Consider the following 21,604-nt stretch of genomic DNA (forward strand, 5'->3'; position numbering starts at 1 on the left):
CATAGCTGACCACAGGCTGGAGGTGAACTGGGCGCCTCTGTCGGAGGTAATGTGGGCTGGTACACCAAAGCGAGATATCCAGGTGGCGATCAGGGCTCGGGTGCAAGATTCGGAGGTGGTGTCGGTGAGCGGGACCGCCTCTGGCCATCTTGTGAACCGGTCCACGATAGTCAGGAGGTAACGCACTCCGCGCGACACTGGCAGGGGGCCCACGATATCCACATGAATGTGGTCGAAACGCCAGTGGGCGGGATGGAACTGCTGCGGTGGGGCTTTGGTGTGCCGCTGCACCTTGGCCATCTGGCAGTGCATGCACGTTCTGGCCCATTCACTGACCTGTTTGCGGAGACCGTGCCAAATGAACCTGCTGGAAACCATCCGGACAGTTGTCCGGATGGAGGGATGCGCCAAGTTATGAATGGAGTCGAAAACGCGGCGCCGCCATGCTGTCGGGACGACTGGACGGGGCTGGCCGGTGGCGACGTCACAGAGTAGGGTCCTCTCACCCGGGCCCACGGGGAGGTCCTGGAGCTGCAGACCGGAGACTGCGGTCCTCTAACTCGGAATCTCCTCATCCGCCTGCTGTGCCTCTGCCAGTGCCTCAAAGTCTACCCCTTGGGAAAGGGCATGAACGGTAGGGCGAGAGAGCGCATCCGCCACGACATTGTCCTTACCCGAGATGTGCCGGACATCCGTTGTGTATTCAGAGATGTAGGACAGGTGGCATTGCTGGCGGGACGACCAGGGGTCGGATGCTTTCGTAAACGCAAAGGTAAGCAGTTTGTGGTCCGTGAATGCGGTGAAGGGCCGACCTTCTAGGAAGTACCTGAAATGCCGGATTGCCAGGTAGAGCGCCAACAGTTCCCGGTCGAAAGCACTGTACTTAAGCTCGGGTGGTCGCAGGTGTTTGCTGAAAAACGCCAGGGGTTGCCAGCGACCCGCGATGAGTTGCTCCAGCACCCCACCGACTGCCGTGTTAGATGCGTCCACTGTGAGGGCGGTACGGGCGTCCATTCTGGGATGTACTAGCATTGCGGCGTCCGCCAAAGCTTCCTTCGTTTGAACGAAAGCGGCGGCGGACTCCTCGTCCCAGGTAATGTCCTTGCTCGGACCCGACATCAGGGCGAACAGGGGGCGCATGATCCGGGCAGCTGAAGGGAGGAAGCGGCGGTAGAAATTGACCATACCTCCGAATTCCTGAAGGCCTTTGATCGTGGTGGGTCGGGGGAAGTGGCGGACCGCATCTACCTTAGTGGGCAGAGGGGTTGCCCCGTCTTTAGTAATTCTGTGGCCCAGGAAGTCAATGGTATCGAGTCCGAACTGGCATTTGGCAGGGTTGATTGTAAGACCGTACTCACTCAGTCGGGCGCAGAGTTGACGGAGGTGGGACAGATGCTCCTGACGACTGCCGCTGGCTATGAGGATGTCATCCAAATAGATGAACGCGAAGTCCAGGTCCCGTCCCACCGCGTCCATTAACCGCTGGAACGTCTGTGCGGCATTCTTCAGGCCGAACGGCATGCGGAGGAACTCGAAAAGGCCGAATGGGGTGATGAGAGCCGTTTTGGGGACGTCGTCAGGATGCATCGGGATTTGATGGTATCCCCGGACGAGATCTACCTTGGAGAAGATCCGTGCGCCGTGCAGGTTTGCCGCAAAGTCCTGAATGTGCGGCACAGGGTAGCGGTCCGGTGTGGTAGCCTCGTTCAGCCTGCGGTAGTCGCCGCATGGTCTCCAGCCCCCCGTCGCTTTGGGCACCATGTGCAGGGGGGAAGCCCATGGGCTGTCGGACCGCCGGATGATCCCCAATTCCTCCATCCTCTGGAACTCCTCCTTCGCCAGTCGGAGCTTGTCCGGGGGAAGCTGCCGAGCACAGGCATGGAGGGGTGGTCCCTGGGTCGGGATGTGGTGCTGTACGCCGTGCCTGGGCATGGCTGCTGTGAACTGCGGTGCCAGAACCGATGGGAACTCCGCCAGGACCCTGGTGAAGTCGTTGTCGGACAGCGTGATGGAGCCGAGGTGAGGGGCCGGCAACTGGGCTGCACCCAGGGAGAACGTCTGAAAGGTCTCGCCGTGTACCAGTCTCTTCCTGGGCAGGTCGACCAGCAGGCTGTGAGCCCGCAAAAAATCCGCACCCAGAAGCGGTTGGGCTACGGCGGCCAGTGTGAAGTCCCACATGAACTGGCTGGAGCCGAACTGTAGCTGCGCCTGGCGGGTGCCATAGGTCCTTACAGTGCTGCCATTCACGGCCCTCAGGGGGGGACCCGGTGCCCTGCTGCGGGTGTCGTAACTCCTCGGAGGTAAAACGCTGATCTCAGCCCCAGTATCGACCAAAAACCGGCGTCCCGACCTTCTATCCCACACATACAGGAAGCTATCCCGATGGCCAGCCGCCGTAGCCATCAGCGGCGGCTGGCCCTGGCGTTTCCCGGGAACTTGCAGGGCGGGCGACAATGGCGGGCTTCTGCGCCCCACCGCTGGTGGTAGAAGCACCAGTGTTCATTGGGCCGGGGGTTGGCGGGCTCTGCGGCCGGGCCTGGACTGGTTTGCTGCCGGGAGCGTGGCTGGGTGATCTGTGCGATGGACGCCCCGCTCACCTTTTTGGCGTTCCACAGCAAGTCCGCCCGGGCTGCCACCTTCCGGGGGTCACTGAAATCCGCGTCAGACAGCAGCAGGCGGATGTCCTCGGGCAGCTGCTCCAGGAATGCCTGCTCAAACATGAGGCAGGGTGTGCGTTCGTCGGCGAGAGACAACATCTCATTCATTAAAGCCGATGGAGGTCTGTCGCCCAAGCCATCCAGGTGCAGTAAACGGGCAGCCCGCTTGCGCCGTGAGAGTCCGAAAGTCCTGAGGAGCAGGGCTTTGAATTCCGTGTACTTGCCGTCTGCTGGGGGCGACTGTACGAACTCCGCGACCTGGGCCGCTGTGTCCTGGTCGAGGGAGCTCACCACGTAGTAGTAGCGGGTGTCTTCTGAGGTGATCTGGCAAACGTGGAATTGGGCTTCGGCTTGCTGGAACCATAGGTCCGGGCGCTGTGTCCAGAAACCTGGCAGTTTCAATGAAACTGCATGAACAGAGGCGGCGTCGGTCATTTCTGGTCCAAAAAGCGTTTGGACCGTCGGGGTCACCAATTGTAGCGGTGTGCTACACGCAGCGCTAAAATTACGACACGGAGTCGGTAACTGCAGTCGAAGGAAAAAACTTTATTCGAAAACTTCAGCCTCACTTTTAAGCCTCTGTCAACCGGCCCCCCATGGCGCAGAGGCTCCAAAGCTCTGTGCTCTCAAACCCCCGTAGGCTATCTAATTGTGAGTCGGTTCGGATACGCTAGGAAATGGGTCGCCACAACATCTCCTCCTTGCTGACAATCAACCCTGGCTCTCCTCAGGGATGTGTGTTTAGCCCACTTCTCTACTCCCGGACAACCACGACTAGGGACAGCTCAAATGTCATCCAGAAATTTGCTGATGATAAGGTCATTGTTGGCAGAATTTCAGATAGTGACGAGAGGGCATACAGGAGTGGGATATACCAGCTAGTTGAGTGGTGTCACAGTGCACTCAGCACACCTAAGACCAAAGGGCTGCTTGTGGACTTTCATAAAGGTAAGATGAGGGAACACAATCCTCGGACATTTCTAAAAACTGTACAATCTGACTGGCTGCATCACTATCTAGTACATGGGGGTGGGGATCTACTGCACAGGATCGAAGTAAGCTGCAGAAAGTTAGAAAATTAGTCAGTCCAATGACGGGCGCTTGCCTCAGTATTATCCAAGATGTCTTCGGGGAGTGATGCCTCAAAATCGGTGAACATCATTTAGAACCCCCATCCCCAGAAAATGTCCTCTTCTTGTTGTTACAATCGGGAGGGAGGTACAGAAGCATGAAAGCACACACTCAGCAATTCAGAAACAGCTTCTGCCCATCTGCTCTGATTTCTGAATGGACATTGAGCTCATGAACAATACATTGCTTTTTCATTTTCTATTTTTGCTCTACTTATGTAAGAAAACAATTTTTATCTGTTACATACTTTTACAACTCTTCAGTTTACTTTGATCCTGTTCAGTAGCTCACCACCCCACTCCATACCAGATGATGATACAGTCAGTATATATCTACACACAGTACCTACCTACTGTCATTCAGTTTTTTCACTATATAATCATAATGGTTTTGTGCTGCTGCTGCTGCAAAGTTAACAAATTTCACAAAATACGTAGGTGATATTAAGCCTGATTCTGATTCTTGTTGAGAGCAGGTTGTGATTTCTGGGAAAATGATCCCTGCTGTGGTTCAGTGAAAGAGTCACCAGCTTCTCAGGGGCAACCAGAGATGGAGAGTAAATTCTGCCCTTGCGATGATACCCAGTTCTCACTGAAACTATTGGGGGATCATCCAGTGTGGCTTTTTGGGTGAAACTCAGAGGAAGAACTGGCTGAATACTTTTTTCGGATTCCACCAGAGGCCGTCTAACAATAAACCCAGATTAGAGGAACAAATTCTTCAAGGTGGTTGCAGAGAGTTGCGTGAATATTAAGTTTGTCATGGTAAATGATTTGACTTTCTAAATAAAGAGTGAATCTGCTTTAGTGCTAAGGAAATTGATGGGATTGTGTTTATTAATAGTTTTCAGGAAAGTTCCTGCAAGCAGTATATAGAAGGCTCTGCTACAGAGAGGGAAAGGCCCAATATATTCTTGGGAAATGGGCTGGACAAATTGGAGCATGGCCAATTTTGATGATATTAGAGAAAAACTTGCCGAACTTGATTGGAGTAGTTTGTTTGCAGGCAAGGGGGCGATTGACAAGTGGGAATTTTGTAAAAGTGTGATAATTTGGAGTATTGTCAGGGCTGGCAGGAATAAAGAATTCTTAATCATTAGAGACCTGGTCAGGAAAAAAGAAGGGTCAACTGGGATCTGGCAGTAAAGGAGATGCAGTTTTATGCTTAAGAAGGAAATGGAGAGTGCAAGGAGGTGGTATGAGATAGCTTTGGCTCAGACACACTTACTCACAGAGCCAGCTGATCTCCATTGGGAGAGCTTCTGAATATACAGAATGGAGAGCTGGTGGTCCCTGGTGATTAATGTACATGCACTGAAACCCCTGCCCTTTTGGCTGATAGCCTAGGGTGCAGGGAGAAAGCGACAATGTTGAAAATGCAAAGTAAATTTATTATCAAAGTCCATTCAGTGGGCTTATTCAATAAATCCATAATAGAATAATAGCCATAACAGAATCAATGAAAGACCTCTTGAATGTTCAGCCTGTGTGCAAATACAAAATAAAGAAATTATAAGCAATAATTATCCAGAAGATGCGATGAAATGTCCTTGAAAGTGAGTTCATAGGTTGTGGGAGTGCTTTAATGATGGGAAAAGTGTAGTTATCCCTCTGGTTCAGGAGCCCGATGGTTGTGGGGTAATAAGTGTTCCTGAACCTGCTGGTATTGGGTCCTGTTGCTCCTGTACCTCCTTCCTGATGGCAGCAGTGAGAAGAGAGCATGTTCTGGGGGGTAAAGATCCTTGATGATGAATGCTGCTTTCCTGTGACAATATTTCATGTAGATGTGCCCAGTTGATCCTGTGTTAAGTCCTCACTACCACTGCTCACAATTTGCAGTGGTGGGGATGGCTTTACCATGATGGACTGTGTCATATCCACTACTTTTTGTAGGTTTTTCTGTTTAGGGCTACACCAGGCTGTGATGCAGCCAGTGAATATAGTCTTCAATAGACACCCATAAGACTGGCAATGTTTAAGATGTCATGCTGAAACATCGAGGCAAATGCGGAGGTTGAGAGTGCAGGCTATCCTCAGAGGGGCTGCTGGGTTCGAGTCGCTCCCCTCGGAGGGACGCTAGGTTCGAGTCACTCTCCTTGGAAAGGTCACTAAACGTGCAGGTGTTCTCCCCTAGGATCTCAGAGATTTTATTGAAATTCTGAGACGTATGGATTGGACTGGAGTTCAAGCTAACTGAAGTTCATATTGGCCTCTTTCAGCTCTATGTGTTTGTCTTGTGTTCTCATCCATTCTTTCTTGTTGCTGATTGTCAGGCTCGGGGTTTGGGGTTTGATGTTCTTTTTGCTGGTTCTCTGTCTGAGCAAACTGTTAGTTTATGTGTGAGGGGTGGTCTGTGGAGGTGGGCGGGTTGTGGTTTGGGGATTGTGAATTTTTGTTTTTTTTCTTTTCCTACAAGGGAGTTGATGTATTTTCTTTCAACTATATGGTTTTTCTGTACTCTATGACTAACAGGAAAGGATGAATCTCAGAGATGTGTTCTGCAGAAATATTTTGATAATAAAATGAACCTTTGAGCCTTTGAATCTTTACAAAATTGAAAGGAAGTATGCACGCTGTCTTGCTTTCTTCGTAATTTCACTTTATGTGCTGGGCCTAAGACAGGTCCTCCAAAATAATAACACAGAGGAATTTAAAATTGCTGTCCCTCTCCATCTCTGATCCTCCAATGAGGACTGGCTCATGGACCTCTGGTTTCCTCCTCTAGAGATTTGACCATACATTTGACTTATCACCAAGAACATAAATTTGGCTTATCACCAAGAACAAGGTAATCTTCCTCATGGCACCAAAACAAAATCTTCCATGGAATTGCTTCACCCACTTGAAGACCTTCCACATTCCAACCACTACTATCAGAACCTCTGTTGACTGAGGATTTGTTTAAGGTCACCCGCATCCTAACTCCTCCCTACTGGGGTGAAATTTGTGACCACCCACTCCTTAGTCGTACTAAAGCCCACACCTGCTTTCCTGGATGCCAGCTCGTTATTCAGTCTGTTTCTGTGCATTCAGCTTTATTCTCCGTGTACATTTACATGTATTCAGAATGTACAGTGGGGTGTTGGTGAGACAGAAAAGAGAAAACCTCACCACTCAGAAATTATAATAATAATACATTATATAAAAAGAAGTTGGTAGTTAAAATACAGATATGGAATAAAACATGCATAAATAAATACCAACACATACTTGCAATGTAAACAACATTATAAAAATGGTTTAAAGTGTTGACAGTTAGTACAGAGACAGTGATGGGTGGGGATATGATCCAGACTAGTTACCTGGGGGAAGAAACTTTTAAAATGGTGTAAAGTTTTTGTTTTAATAGGCCTATCGTGGTTTTCAGAAGGGAGTTTTAGGAAAAAGTAGTTTGCTGGTGGGTAGAGATTGCAATGAATTTTCCTGCCCATTTCTTCATCCTAGACACATACCAGTCCTGCTGTAATGGTGGGCTGCAGCCAAGGATATTTTCATCAAAGTGGCAGTTCACTGTAGCTTCTGTTTATTGTGAGGAGATGCTACATAAACCAGGCAGAAATGGCTGATGTGGGGATGCTCTTTATGATAACAGTGTAGAATTGCACCAGCATATTATGGGGAAGGTGGAATTTCACCAGTTGTCACAACAGAACATCCACTGCCGAGCCTTCTTGTTAATAAAGGACATACAGGTCTCCCGCACGATCTCCTGTGAAATACTGATGACCAGGTACTTGAATGATGACACAGTGCCCACTGTGGAGTTGTTGGTGGTAAGAGTGTGGAGAGGAGACCCTTTACTCCTGAAGTTGATAAACACCTCCATGGTTTTGAGGGCATTCAGCTCCAAGTTGTTGCGATTGTATCCACTCTGGTGATTAGTCAGTGATTAAGCAAACTTTATCAGTTTAATTGATAGATCACTGAATACACAGCCATTGGTGTATAGAGAAAGTAGTAGAGGGGATGGAACACAGAGCTGTGGTGCACCAGAGCTGAGTGAGCATGATGTGGAGATGTGCTTGCCTCATCTCATATACTGCCTTCTGTCGGTACGTCACATGTCCCCATTGAATTAAACTGTACAGCTGCTCATGAAAGCTGCTGTTTCAACCCCTAGCCCCAGTGGAAAATCCACACCTTCATGTGACAGGATCGTTACTCCCTCTGGTTAGAAGTAGAAAACAAAAGGATTCATTCCGATACTGAGAACCAGGCTGTGCGGGAGGAAAACGGGGAAACAGTGTCACAGAAGTTTGGAGGAGATTCCAAACCTCAAGCTCTGTCTATTATAGTTAAAGTAGCCACTCACCTGAAATAAACTGTCTTCCATGGATACTGGCAGCTCGGGAACATCTGCCCACTGTACTTCATCCAGTCTCTGAAGCTTAACATCATTCAATTCTCTTTCCAGTCGCTGGTAATGTGGGCAGTGGACAGCACACTCCCCATTGCGTAATGTCAGGAGCAGGTGTGGAGATGTGTGATCAGATCAATCCAGGAACAGTCACCAGTTATCATCAAGGAATTCAGAGACCTGATCTTCAGAGACTGGGTAAAGCCCACAGTGCAGACGTGCCCAAACTACCAGGGCCTGTTGTGTTGCAATTTATTGTAGGCGAGCAGATGATTTTTAGCAGAGGGGAGACATTGGCACAAATCCTCCAAATATAAAATTAAAAAGAGCTTGTGATGGTTCCTGATTGCAAAAGAACATCTGTTTCCAAAGGTTTGGTTGCACACGTTTTTATTTGAGTGTCCTATAATTCAACGTTTTCCCATGCAGTGTGTAGGGAGTGTCTTAGAGACGTAGAGTAATTGAACACTACAGTGTGGAAACCAGCCTTTCAGTCTATACTGAGCTAATAATCTGCCGAGACCTATCAACCTTCACCCAGACCGTAGTCCATCATGCCTGTCCCATTTATGTACTTATCCAAATTTCTCTTGAATATTGAAATCGAACCTGCATCCACCACTTCTGCTAGCAGTCTGCTGTGGCTTTTCCAAGCTGGCTGTGCCCCACCCAGTGCCTGTGGTGTATTCCAGGCCAAGCTCGGTGGCTGATGTTCTGGCCACCGAGTCAGAGCATTGCCGGTTCCTCTCACACTCCAGAAGCCTGAGCACTGACGGAGTGTTCTACTGAGGGAGCTTGGCACTGTGAGAGGACCCTGCCTTATCAGGATGAGAATTACCCCTGCAAACATGGGCAAGAGGCAGGATAGAGGGCTGTTATCTCTTCGCTATACAGGAGAAATTGCTGTGTACACATCGGCTACACACATCACAACAGACTCTGAAGTTACTGCAGGATCCTGCAGACTGAGTGTTTTACCATTAGCTTAACCACCGAGCGAGGGAACGGTATCAGAAGTTCCTGATTTTCATCAGTTGCTTTGACAAAAACACTTCAGGCTACTTGTTAATAATTCGACTGATCAGATAATTTTATAAAATAATGATTTACCTGATGTGAAGCCAACAGAGATGAGAAACAACAGAACAATAGATTCCACAATCCTGGGCTGTTTCTGGTGGGTGAGTTCACCCTGCAGCAGCTCCATATTTCAGCAGTGTCAACCTGATCAGGTCCCTGTACTGTGTCTGAGTTGGCCACTTCCTTATTCAGATATCTCAAAGAGAACAGTTCCTCTCTTGAAATGAAACACGTCAGCTGCGGTGTACAGACAGTTTGGCGACTCACTTCCTGACTCCCCCAAAGTCAATGCCTATTACATCTCTCCTCTTCATCCTCTCGTTCCTCAGTCCCAACTGTATTCATCCAACCTACAAATCTCGGTTTTATATACCCCTGTAAAATCTTCCTTATTCACCTACTGTCCAGTAAAAGAAGGCCCAACCTGCTCAACCTCTCTCTGTAAATCTTTTTAACTTAATGTCATCTTTCCTGTAGCAGGATTATCAAAACTTAACACAATATTGCAAATGTGTCCTTGCCAATATCTTGTAGAACCGCAACATAACATCCCAAATTCTATACTCGCTCCCTGACCGGGGTGGGGGGTGGGGGAGGCAGTGTACCAGAAGCCTTTTTCACCTCACAATCTATTTGTGATGTTAATCTCAAGAAACCAAGCTCATGTACTCCTCAGTCTCTCAGTTCTACAACTCTACTCAGGGCCTCACCGTTCACTGTAATGTCCGACCCTTATTCCCTTCCCAGATGAAGGTCTGCTGCATCATTGAGCCTTTCAGCCTGACCACTGCGTGATTTGTCAACTCCATTAGGAAATTCATCCAACAGTGCTTCTTGCAGAAAAGAGGAGAAAGTCCATGTTCTTGGGCAAAAGAAGAACAATCCCTTTAGGCAATGGAAAGAAGGCTGGCTGTGTTGTTGTCACCTCATTAATGTGTATGAGCTTGCTGTTCATAAACTTGCTTTGCTGCTAATGTTCTGATCCTACATCAGTTATGTAAGGAAGTGACTGCAGTATCAGGAATTTGCAAAGCTGTGAACGGTTTATCTTTTCTTTAACACCCAGTGAAGTGAGTAACATTGAGGTTTAGACTTGGATCCACTAAGCTAATGAAGAATTCTTAAAGTTACATGTTATTAATCGCAAAGGACATTAAGAAGTTATTTATCTGATGAAATGTCAACAGAAGTAAGAACCTAAAGAGCAAGACTACACCTCCACCATAAGGCCAGGTATTGCAAGCAAGTTTCACTGATAATGTAGTTCATAATGTGTGAGCAGAGTCTAACTTCACCTTTTCTTTTGCCTTTTCGATAGCCACCTCACACTGCTTTGTCCATTGCCATTTCTTCCCAATCTGTAGTAATGACTTCAAAGGAGCAGTGCAGCCAGGTTTGGCAGGAGCATGTCATAGTAATTGAGAATTCCTGTAAAGGATCACAGCTCTGACAGGTCCTTTGGCCTTGGGCATCCAGCACTGCTTGAATATTCTTTGTACCCTTGTGTGTTGTGCATAAATACTGTGACCACAGTAAGTAATGTTTGATTAAAGAAATCACACTTGCCATATAGTGCTTTAATCCCATAGTCTTCTAAGCTATTTAACACTTTTTTGGAATTTTAAAGATGTTCCGTGTTATCCTTGGTAACGGTGATGTCACCCAGGTAACACTGAGTGCCTTTAGATCTTGCAGCAACTGGTCCATAACTTTCTTGCAGAGTGCAGGTGGAGATGCTACTTTAAAAACAAGTCCGTGATCACAATAAAGACCTCTGAGAGTGTTTATGGTGAGGAACACTTTGGACTCTTCTACCATCTCCTTCTGTAGGGTACCGCAGCTAGTCCACACTGCCAAAGTGTTTCCCCCGCAAAGGTTTGCAAAGATATCCTCCATCCTGGGCAAAAGGTATTGGTCTACTTTCAATACTGGGTTGATGGTGACCATAAAATCACCACAGATCCAGACAGACTTTTCCTTCTTGGCTACTGGGACCACTGGTAATGCCCATGGGCTCCACTCAACCGTGGAAAAAGTCCTTCAGCCTCCATGCAATCTCGCTCACTGGCTTTTTTTTAATCACAGAATTTAATAAACCAAATGGACTTTGTAAAATCGGGGTGTGGCATGTTAATTTAATAATATTGTACCCTTGATGTGTTTGAGTATTCCAGTGCCATCCCTGACCACTGCTATGGCATCATCTGGTATTTTCTTAATTTGTTTTCAGTTGACTATATTGCAGGGATGTGGCATGCTAATGGTTAATGAAACTCCAATCAAGTTTTGTTTGTCTCAGCCAATCAGGGCCCACAATGCTCTGACAACTTCTTCTATTCAGCCAATAAGCTGAAGTGAAGTCCCTTTCACAAACAAGAGAGAATCTTCAGAAGCTGGAAATCCAGGCAACAGAAACAAAATGCTGAGGGAATTCAATAGGCCAGGCAACATCAACGGAAACATGTACAGTCGACGTTTTGAGCCGAAACCCTTCGGCAGTTCAGGACTCCACTTCAGCAGGTGGGTAGTCATCTTGGGTTCATTTTAAAACTTCCTTGTCACTACTGCTATGTTTTATAACTGCAGGAAATAATCAAAGTGAAACATATAAGCTGGAGATATGAGTCTACTAGTTCCCACTCTGTCTCCTGGAAAAGTACAATTCCCTTTACTCAGTTCCTTCGTCACCACTGCATCTGTTCCCTGGATGCTGCTTTCCTTTCCAAGACATCAGAGATGTTCCCCTTCTTCAAAGAAAGGTGGTTCCCTTCCTCCACCATTGACACTGCCCTGACCGGCATCTTCTCTGTTTCCCAGACATCCACGCCCATCCCATCTTCCAGCTGTCTTTAACAGTATTAGAGTTCCTCTTGTCCATTGCCCATGGAACACATTATTCTCTCCGACTCTGACATCTCTGAAGGGATCCTACTACTAAACCTAATGTTACCTACCTGGCACTTTCTGCATTCTCCAGGAATCACTCCTTCAATGATTCCCTTGTCCACTCTCCCTCCCAGCTCTTATCCTTGCAAGTTGTCAAAGGCTACACCTGCCCATTTGGCTCCATTCAGGGCCCCAAGGTGACCTTGCAGGTGAGGCAACGTTTCACCTGTGAATCTGTTGGGATGTCCATTGTACCTGGTGCTCCCGTTGTGGCTCCCCTCTACATTGGGTAGACCTGTTGTAAACTAGGGCATGATTTGTCGAGCAGCTCTGCTCCATCTGCCAAAGAGGGAACTGCTGCTCCTGGTGGCCGAGTCTTAAATTCCGATTCGAATTCCTGTTCCGCATGATGAGTCCACACTCGGGGAGGAGGAGCAACACGCGATATTCTGTTTGGGTAGCCTCCAACTTGATGGCATGAATATCGATTTCTCCTTCAAGTGAAAAATCCTTTACCCTTCCCTCTTCTATTTCCTACTCTGACCTTTTATCTCTTGTCACCTGCTGATCACCCCCCTCAGGTGCCCTTCCTCCTTCTCTATCTCCTATGGTCCTCTCCAATCAGATTCCTTTCTCTCCAGCCCTTTACCTTTCCCACCCACCTCACTTCACTGATCGCTTCTAGAGATCCTCCCTCTCCACACACCTTTTTATTCTATCATTTCCCCCTTGCTTTCCAGTCTTGACCTGAAACATTGACTATTTGCTCATTTCCATAGATACTGTCTGACCTGCTAACTAGTGCAAAAAGAGTGGATGAAAATAGTGAGGTAGTGATCATGGATTGATTGTACCCTTAGATATCTGATAGCTGAGGGGAAGAAGCTGTTCCTGCAATGTTGAGTGTGAGTCTACAGGCTTCTGTATCGTCACCTTGATGGTAGCAGTGAAAAGAGTGCATGTCCTGTGTGATGGGTCTTTATTGATAGATAAACATAGAAACATAGAAATATAGAAAACCTGCAGCACAATACAGGCCTTTTGGCCCACAATGCTGTGCTGAACATGTTACCTGAGAAATTACCTCGGGTTACTCATAGTCCTCTATTTTTTTGAGCACCATTTATCTGTCCAGGAGTCTCTTAAAAGACCCAATCAGCTGCTCATGGCAACAAATTCCACAGATTTACCACTCCCTGATTAAAGTAATTTCTGTGCACCTCAGTTCTAAATGGAGGTCCTTCAATCATGAAGTTGTGCCCTCTTGTCCTAGCATCCCCTATCATGGGAAATAACTTTGCCATATCTAATCTGTTCAGGCCTTTTAACGAGGGTGGTCTCACGAGTGCCTTATAGAAGTTCAGCATCACATCCTTGCTGTTCTATACGTCGAGAAATTAATGCCAACATTGCATTCGCCTTCTTCACCACCAACTCAACCTACAGGTTATCTTTAGGGTGTCTTGCATTTTGAATTCTCTCCCTATCTAAATAATAGTCTGTCTGTTTACTTCTTCCACCAAAGTGCATGACCATACACTTTACAACATTGTATTTCATTTTCCCCTTTTTGCCCATTCCCCTAAAGTATCTAAGTCACTCTGCAGGCTCTCTGTTTCCTCAACATTACTCGCTCCTCCACCTATCTTTGTATGATCGGCAAATTTAGCCACAAATCCATTAATACCGTAGTCCAAATCATTCACATACATTGTAAAAAGCAGTGGTCCCAACGCCAACACCTGTGGAACCAGTGGTAATTGGCAGGCAGCCAGAGTAGGATCTCTTTAATCCCACTCTCTGTTTTCTGCTGACCAGCCAATACTCCACGCGCACTAGTAACTCCCTTGTAATTCCATGGACACTATCTTGTTAAGCAGCCTCATGTGCGGCACCTTGTCAAAGGCATTCTGAAAGTTCAAGATTTCCCATGTTTACTGCATCTCCTTTGTCTAATCTGCTTGTAATTTCCACAAAGAATTGCAGTAGGGTTGTCAGGCAGGATTTTCCTTTCAGGAAACTGTGCTGTCTTTGGCCGACCTTGTCATGTGCCTCCAGGTACTCCGTAATCTCATCCCTAACAATCGATTCCAACAACTTCCCAACCACTGATGTCAGCCTAACAGGTCTATAGTTTCCTTTCTGCTGCCTCCCACCCTTCTTAAATAGCGGAGCAACATTTGAAAATTTCCAGTCATCTGCTACAATGCCAGAATCTATCACTTCTTGAAAGATCATTGTTAATTCATCTCCAATGACTTCAGCTACTTTCTTCAGAACCCGAGGGTGCCTTCCATCAGGTTGAGGAGATTTATCCACCCTCAGACCATTAGTTTTCTGAGCACCTTCTCAGTCGTAATTTTCACTGCACAAACTTCACTTCCCTGACACTCATGAATGTCCGGTATACTGCAGATATCTTCCACTGTGAAGACTGATGGAAAATATGCATTCAATTTCTCTGCCATCTCTGCATCTCTCATTACAATATCTCCAGCAACATTTTTGACGTATTACTTTTTCAAGGTGCCCTCAGTGCTGGGGAGCGCCACGATGGAGATGGCTGAATTTACAACTTCCTGCAGCTTTTTTCTCATCCTGTATAATGATGCCTTCATACAAGATGGTGATGCAAACAGACTCTTTGGTGACCTGACAAGTCTCCTGAAAGTCCTCATGATCTATTGCTGCTATCATCCCCTCCTTGTCATTGCATCAATATGTTGGGCCCAGGATAAAGCTTCAGAGATGTTGACTCACAGGAACTTGAACCTGTTCACTCTTTCCACTGCTGATCCCTTGATGAGGACTGCTGTGTGTTTCTTTGAATTTTCCTTCCTGAAGACTACAATCAATTCCTTGGTCTTTCTAACATTGTGTGTAAGATTGTTGTTTTGACAACACACAATCAGTTGATCTATCTCCCACTTCTACATCCCCTGATTACTGTCTGAAATTTCACCAACGATACGTGTGTCATTGACAAGTTTATAGATTGCATTTGATCTCTGCCCAGCCACACAGTCATGGGTGAAGAGAGAGTAGAGCAGTGGGTTAAGCACGTATTCTTGTGGTGTACCAGTGTTGATTGTGAACAAAGAGGAGATGATACTTTCGATATTATAGTGTGCAGTTTTGGTCTCAGAATTACAGAAAGGATATTAATAAGGTTGAAAGAGTGCAGGGAAGGTTTACAAGGATGTTGCTGGGACTTGAGAAACTGAGTAACAGAGAGAGGTTGAATAGGTTAGGACTTTATTCCCTGGAGCGTAGAAGAATGAGGGGAGATTGGATAGATGTATATAAAATTATGATGGGTATAGATAGAGTGAATGCAAGCAGGCTTTTTCTACTGAGGTTAGGGGGGAAAAAACAGGACATGGGTTAAGGGTGAAGGGGGAAAAGTTTAAGGGAAAATTAAGGGGCTTCTTCACACAGAGAGTGGTGGGAGCATGGAATGAACTGCCAGATGAGGTGATAAATGCGGACTCACTTTTACATTTAAGAAAAACTCGTACAGGTACATGGATGAGAGTTGTATGGAGGTACATGGTCAGTGGGACTAGGCAGAAAAATGGTTTGGCACAGCCAAGAAGGGGCAAAAGGCCTGTTTCTGTGCTGTAATGTTCTATGGTCCTGTGATATAAGCATAGAACAGGCCCTTTGGCCCATGACCTTCTAACCTACGAAGATTAATCTAATCCTTCCCCCGATCTAGCCCTCCATTTTCCTAGCATCCCTATTAAGAGTTTCTTAAAAGCCCCTAATGTATCTGCCTCTACAAGCATCCCTGGCAGGCACTCCATGCACTCACCATTCTCTGTACGAAGAAGTTACCTGTGACATTCACTGAACACAAACAAAATGCTGGCGGAACTCAGCAGACGAGGCAGCATCTATGGAAAAAAGAGATCACCTTTTTGGGCTGAGATGCCAGTTCTGTTTCTAATTTGGAAGGACATCACAGTAGTACTTGGAGAGGACATTCCTGATGGATCATCCAGTGAGGCAGTGTGGATGGAATTCAGAAATATGAAGGAAGTGATCACTTTGAAGGGATGTTATCACAGCCTCAATAGTCAGCGGGAATCACAGGAGCAAATATGTTGGCGATCACAGATAGCTGTAAGAGCACAAACAATTTTAACTTTCCTGATATTGACTGGGACTGCCACGCTGCTAAGGACTAGCATGGGGCAGAATTTTCTAGGAAATCAGTAGCACAAGAGATGCTTTTACTGGAATACACACCAAATGATGGAAGAACCGTGCAGGTCAGGCAGCATCAAGGAAATTAATAAGTAGTCAATGTTTCAGTCAGAAACTCTTCATCAGGTCTTGGCTGAAATGTTGACTATTTCTTCATTTTCATAGAGGCTGCCTGAACCGCTGAGCTCCCCCAGCATTTTGTGTGCATAGTCAAGGAACGTTTTCTCAAGAAATACGTAGATGGCCCCACTGGAGGGGGGGCAACACTTGACCAACACCAATGCCCTTGAACAGAAAATCCTACAAAAGGTAGTGGATATGGCCTAGTCCTTCATGAGTAAAACCTTCCCAACCATTGAGCACATCCACAAAAACCCGATCGCAGCAAAGCAGCAATTATCAGCAGGGACCCCTACCATCTCAGACATGCACTCTTCTTGCTGCTGCTGTTGGGAAGAAGGGGCAAGTGCCTTAGGAATCACACCACCAGGTTCAGGAACAGTAACTATCCCTCAACCATCAATCAAATTGGATAACTTCACTCAACTGCAATCGCCCCATCATTGAAATGTTCACCAACCATTTGACTCACTTTCAAGAACACTTCATCTTACGTTCTTGATATTTATTTCTTTTATTTCATCTTTCTGTTTTTGCACAATTGATTGTCTTCTGCGGTCTGTTTGAACTCCCTGGTAGGGCGGTCTTTCATTGACTGTGATATCTATATTATTCTAGAGTTTTGTTGAGTATGCTCACAAGGAAATTAATCTCAGTGTTGTATCTGGTGACATAAATGTACTTTGATAATAAAATTTAATTTGAACATTGAAATAAGGTGGGAGAGGATACTGAATTGCAGTAGGGGGAGCATTTGGGACCAGTGACCATAATTCTATGTGCAATAAAATAGTTATAGAAAAATATAGGTCTGCACTATAGTTGAAGTCCTAATTTGGTCAATGTTAATTTCACCTTTCACCCTTAATCATGACCTCTAGTTCTTGTCTCACCAACGTCAGTGGAAAGAGCCTGCTTGTTTTTTACACTTATCATTTTGTATACCTGTATCAAATCTCCCCTTTGTCTCAAATGGTTCAGGGAATAATGTCTAACCAGTTCAACATTTCCTAATAACTCTGGTTGTTAAGTCCCAGCAACATCCCGGTCAATTTTCTCTGCTCTCTTGCAATCTTATTAAAGGTCCAAAGTACATTTATTATCAATGTATGTGTGCTGTACACAACCCTGAAATTCGTCTTCCCCACAGACTGTCACGGAACAAATCTACAGAACCAACCCTTAGAAAAAAAAATTAAAACCCCCTCCTTCATACGCATAACTAAAAGTCACACAAACACCAATAAAGAAACCGAGCAAAAGCACGGAATATAAAAACAGAAATTCACGAGGCATATTTCAGTACAGTTTAGCTCAGTTTTCCATTATCTGCAGCTCACCCTGATTCAAAAATGTCCCAAAAGCAGAAACAAAAAACCACAACCAGAACTAGAAGATATCATAAACCTGAGAATTCAAACCTACAGTTTCTCCTGTATTGATATATTTCCTAGAGTTAGATGACCAGACCATCTCCGATCTTTATTGTTCTTTCTCCGGTGGCCATATCTTCATCAGTCCAGGCTCTGAGTTCTGGATTCAAACCCAAAGTCTCTCAGTCCCTGTTGACGATGCTCATTTAATCCCAGCTTGTTGACTGAGCACTGGGTCAAGTGTACTTGTAACAGGTCATGTGATTCAGTGGCAAATTCTGACGACACTGCTATGAAGCACCTCGGGACTTGTCTACCATATTCCAGGTGCCACGGAAATGCAAGTTGTTGTTGCTTTATTACAAAGGATTGGACGATAACGTTTACAATGTTCGGTCACCTGTGTTGATTCTGGATTATTTTGACCATTGTTGTGTGTGTAGAGCTTTCCACAGGCTTTCATTTGGTAAAAAGCAAAACATTTCACATCACTGAGAGCAACTTGTGAGTTCAGGTCAAAATACTTTAGGTGCCTTCAGTGAAGCTCAGGTCTGGAAACCGTGCTGATTTGTATTTGTCGTAGGTTCTGCTTTTCATGGACTTTCTCATCTGCTTGTCTAGAAAGGCAGAAAGTCACTGATTAAGAGGTGCGATTTTGCAATGTGGTTGGTGATATTTCTCATCAAGAAACACTGTTGCTGGTCTCCAGGTGGAGTGCCATCAATGGATGGATTTATGTGGTGGTGGATGTGGATGCTGTGTTGGTAGGCTGGTGTGCGAGTCTGTCACACTGTGGGGCTGCCTTGGGGCTGTGGTGTGTGGAGTGTGGATGTTGGATGATGTACAGGCTGGTGGGGCCCAAAGGGAGACGACTGTGAGCTGTTTGCTGTAGGATTTGTGAATGAAGTGGCACAAAGCTATTTGGGGAGTGGGAGCTGTCTCGTACCATGTTAGAACATTATGGTGAAATTAGATCGGAGATAAACGGAGGTTTGGTGTCAGGGTATGCATGTGATGAGATTTGTATGTCTCCAAATGGTGATCATTCTCTCTAGCTCTGACAAGCTAAACATGAGTGTGCAGTGCCATTTCATCAGAAGAATAATTTTTATGGATTGAGTTTGAGAATGTGGCTCAAGGACTGAAGACCCAGAGGTGACCTGGCCTGATTGTCTATGTGTGTGGGGTGGGGTGGTGAGTTAGTGTATGGAAGGGATGGGAAAGGAACAAATATTGCTGTTATTGTTTTGTTGTTGTTTTTCCGGTTCTTGCTTATATTGTTCTGAGGAGCAATGTGGAATGTTATTTTGTTAATAGAATGTGTGGTGACACTTACGAATGTCCTTGGCTGTGCTGATTTCTAATGGAAAAGATGCATTTCACTGTATGTTTCAATGTACTTGTGAATCTGAATTCAAAAACAATTATTAGCCTTAATTTCAATATTCTTCTTCTAATATGCATCTACATACATTTTGTTCAGTTATATAACCATTTGTTTGTCCCCACTGATGTTTCACTCCAAGGATAATGGTTAGTAGATACAATCTCAAGAGTTGCATGCCAATATCTTTATTTTGTTTGAAGTTCAAAGAGATTCAGCATTCCAAGGAGCTCACTAACAAGCTTCTAAATATGTACTTTTGAAATCATCTTGACATGTTACATCGTGGTCTGGTAATTCAGATGTACAGAAAAATACGTAGTTGAAGAGGGTACTGGACTCTGTCTATTGCATGATGGGAACATCCTTCCCCACCACTGGGCTTATCAACAGGAGGCAGAGCCTTGTGAAGCATCAACCATCATGCAAGATCCATCATTTGGACGGTGCATTTGTCACCACTACCATCAGACAGGAGGTACAGAAGCCTGAAGTTTGACATCACCAAATTCAAGAACAGCTACTTCCATTCAACTATTTGGTTCCTGAAGGAACTGCAGAACCCTAATCCTTATCTCAGTATTTTTTTTATTTAAAGATACAATGGAACAGCAACCCACCTCTTTAACCCCAGGCTTATCAAAGGGCAACTTACAATGACTAATTAACCTGTAAACTGGTATGTCTTTGGACTGTGGGAGGAAATCACAGCAGCTCAGGAAACCCACATACACATGTGAAGAACCTACAAATTTCCTTAATGAGGATACTGGAATTGAATTCTGAACTCTGCCACCCCGAGCTGTACAGCATCACGCTAACTACTACAATAACGTGGCACCCTGTGATCAGAATCAGAATCAAGTTTAACAGCACTGGAATTTATCATAAAATTTGATGTTTTTGCCGCAGCAGTACATTGCAATACATAATAATAAAACACGGGATTACAGTAAGTAAATATATGTAAAATAGTGAAGCTAACTAAGTAATGTAAAAAAAGTAGTAAGGTATGTTTATGGGTTCAATTTTGATTCAGAAATCAGATGGCAGAGGGGAAGGATTGTTCCTGTATTGGTGAGTGTGTGCCTTCAGGATCCTGTACCTCCTGCAGAAGAGGCCATTTGCTGGGTGATGGGGGCATTAATGATGCGTGCTGTCTTTTTGAGGCATTGCAGTATGACAACTATATGATCACTTTGACGTCTTTGCAATACAATCAATCTTTTGTCTAATTGTGTAATTTCTTTTATAATTTTATATAATTCATGTTTTTCTTGTCAATGTTGTGCACCTGATACTCTGTGTCCGTGTTGCTACCACATGTCAGTTCTTCATTCAACTTGTGCACGCACATATCTATGCAAATGACAATAACTCAACTTTGAGTTAATGTGCATGTTATAATCTCTTCTGTGTGAAGCCATTATCTCAGGGAATTCACAGCAACTCTTCAGCTTCTGCCTTTCATTGCGTTTAATGTGAACACAGAAGTGATGAGATTGGAAACAAAATACCTTGGAAAAGCTGTCATGCAACTTGTAGAAATGGTGGAAAGAACCAGAACTCCAAAGAGTATCCAACGGGTCAGAGCCCAAACGTAGTGAATTTTCCGCTCAGTGTTCCTGATGGACCAAGAAAATATAATTATTGCTCACAGAGTAATCAATGAGTGAAACAGTGTAGGGAACACTCAAAAATGTTAGAGTTTATTCACTGTTGCATTGAGAAATGAAGTGAGGCCTGAAAGAGGTATATAAAATTCTGAGAGGTTGAGACAGGGTAAATGCTAGCAAGCTATTTTCCACAGAAGTTGGGTGAGATTAGAACTTGAGGTCACGGGTTATGTGTGGACCGTGAAATGACAACAAAGAAGTTTTCTTTGATTATAACAGGATGTTTATCGATTTGGAGAGTGGGGCAAAGAATAGCAGATAGAATTTAGTTAGGATTAGTGTGAAGTGTTACATTTTGGGAACGTAAACCAAGGCAGGACTTACACAGTAAATGGCAGGTCCCTGGAGAATGTTGTGAAAAAGAGATTCCTGATGGGAATGGAACAGTCCGTCAGCAGGGTGGGTGCGATCCTTCATGATATTGCTCACCTTTCCTGACGCTTTGCAAGGATGTACAGTAGATACAGAGAGGTACCAGTAAAAGGCCAGCAATGTTATGAAGGATCACAGCCATCCTGCATATCTCTTTGTCACACTCCCACCAGGGAAGAGACTATACAATATCCACACCAAGACCACTGGACTCAAAACCAGTTACTTCTCCCAAGACAATAGACTGATCAATATCTTCATGTTCCTTCCCAATCCCACCAATCCTCATTCCCTCCCCCTTTTCCCTCTGCCCATCACTCAATCACACTCTTTTTCACCTGGGTTTCTTTTCCCTTGGCC

General features: G+C 45.4%; 1 protein-coding gene across 1 annotated transcript in view; it reads right to left on the bottom strand.

The window, feature by feature from the left end:
- The window catches only part of LOC132380883 (polymeric immunoglobulin receptor-like), a 75,561-nt gene extending 66,221 nt beyond the window's left edge, over positions 1 to 9,340 (bottom strand). The window contains exon 1 of the mRNA XM_059949801.1: positions 9,255 to 9,340. The gene's annotated coding sequence lies outside the window, so the exon portion shown is untranslated. The remainder of the gene's footprint in view (positions 1 to 9,254) is intronic.
- Positions 9,341 to 21,604: the final 12,264 nt, after the last annotated feature.

This window comes from Hypanus sabinus, chromosome 25 (assembly GCF_030144855.1).
Source record: "Hypanus sabinus isolate sHypSab1 chromosome 25, sHypSab1.hap1, whole genome shotgun sequence".
In the NCBI taxonomy this organism is placed as follows: domain Eukaryota; kingdom Metazoa; phylum Chordata; class Chondrichthyes; order Myliobatiformes; family Dasyatidae; genus Hypanus; species Hypanus sabinus.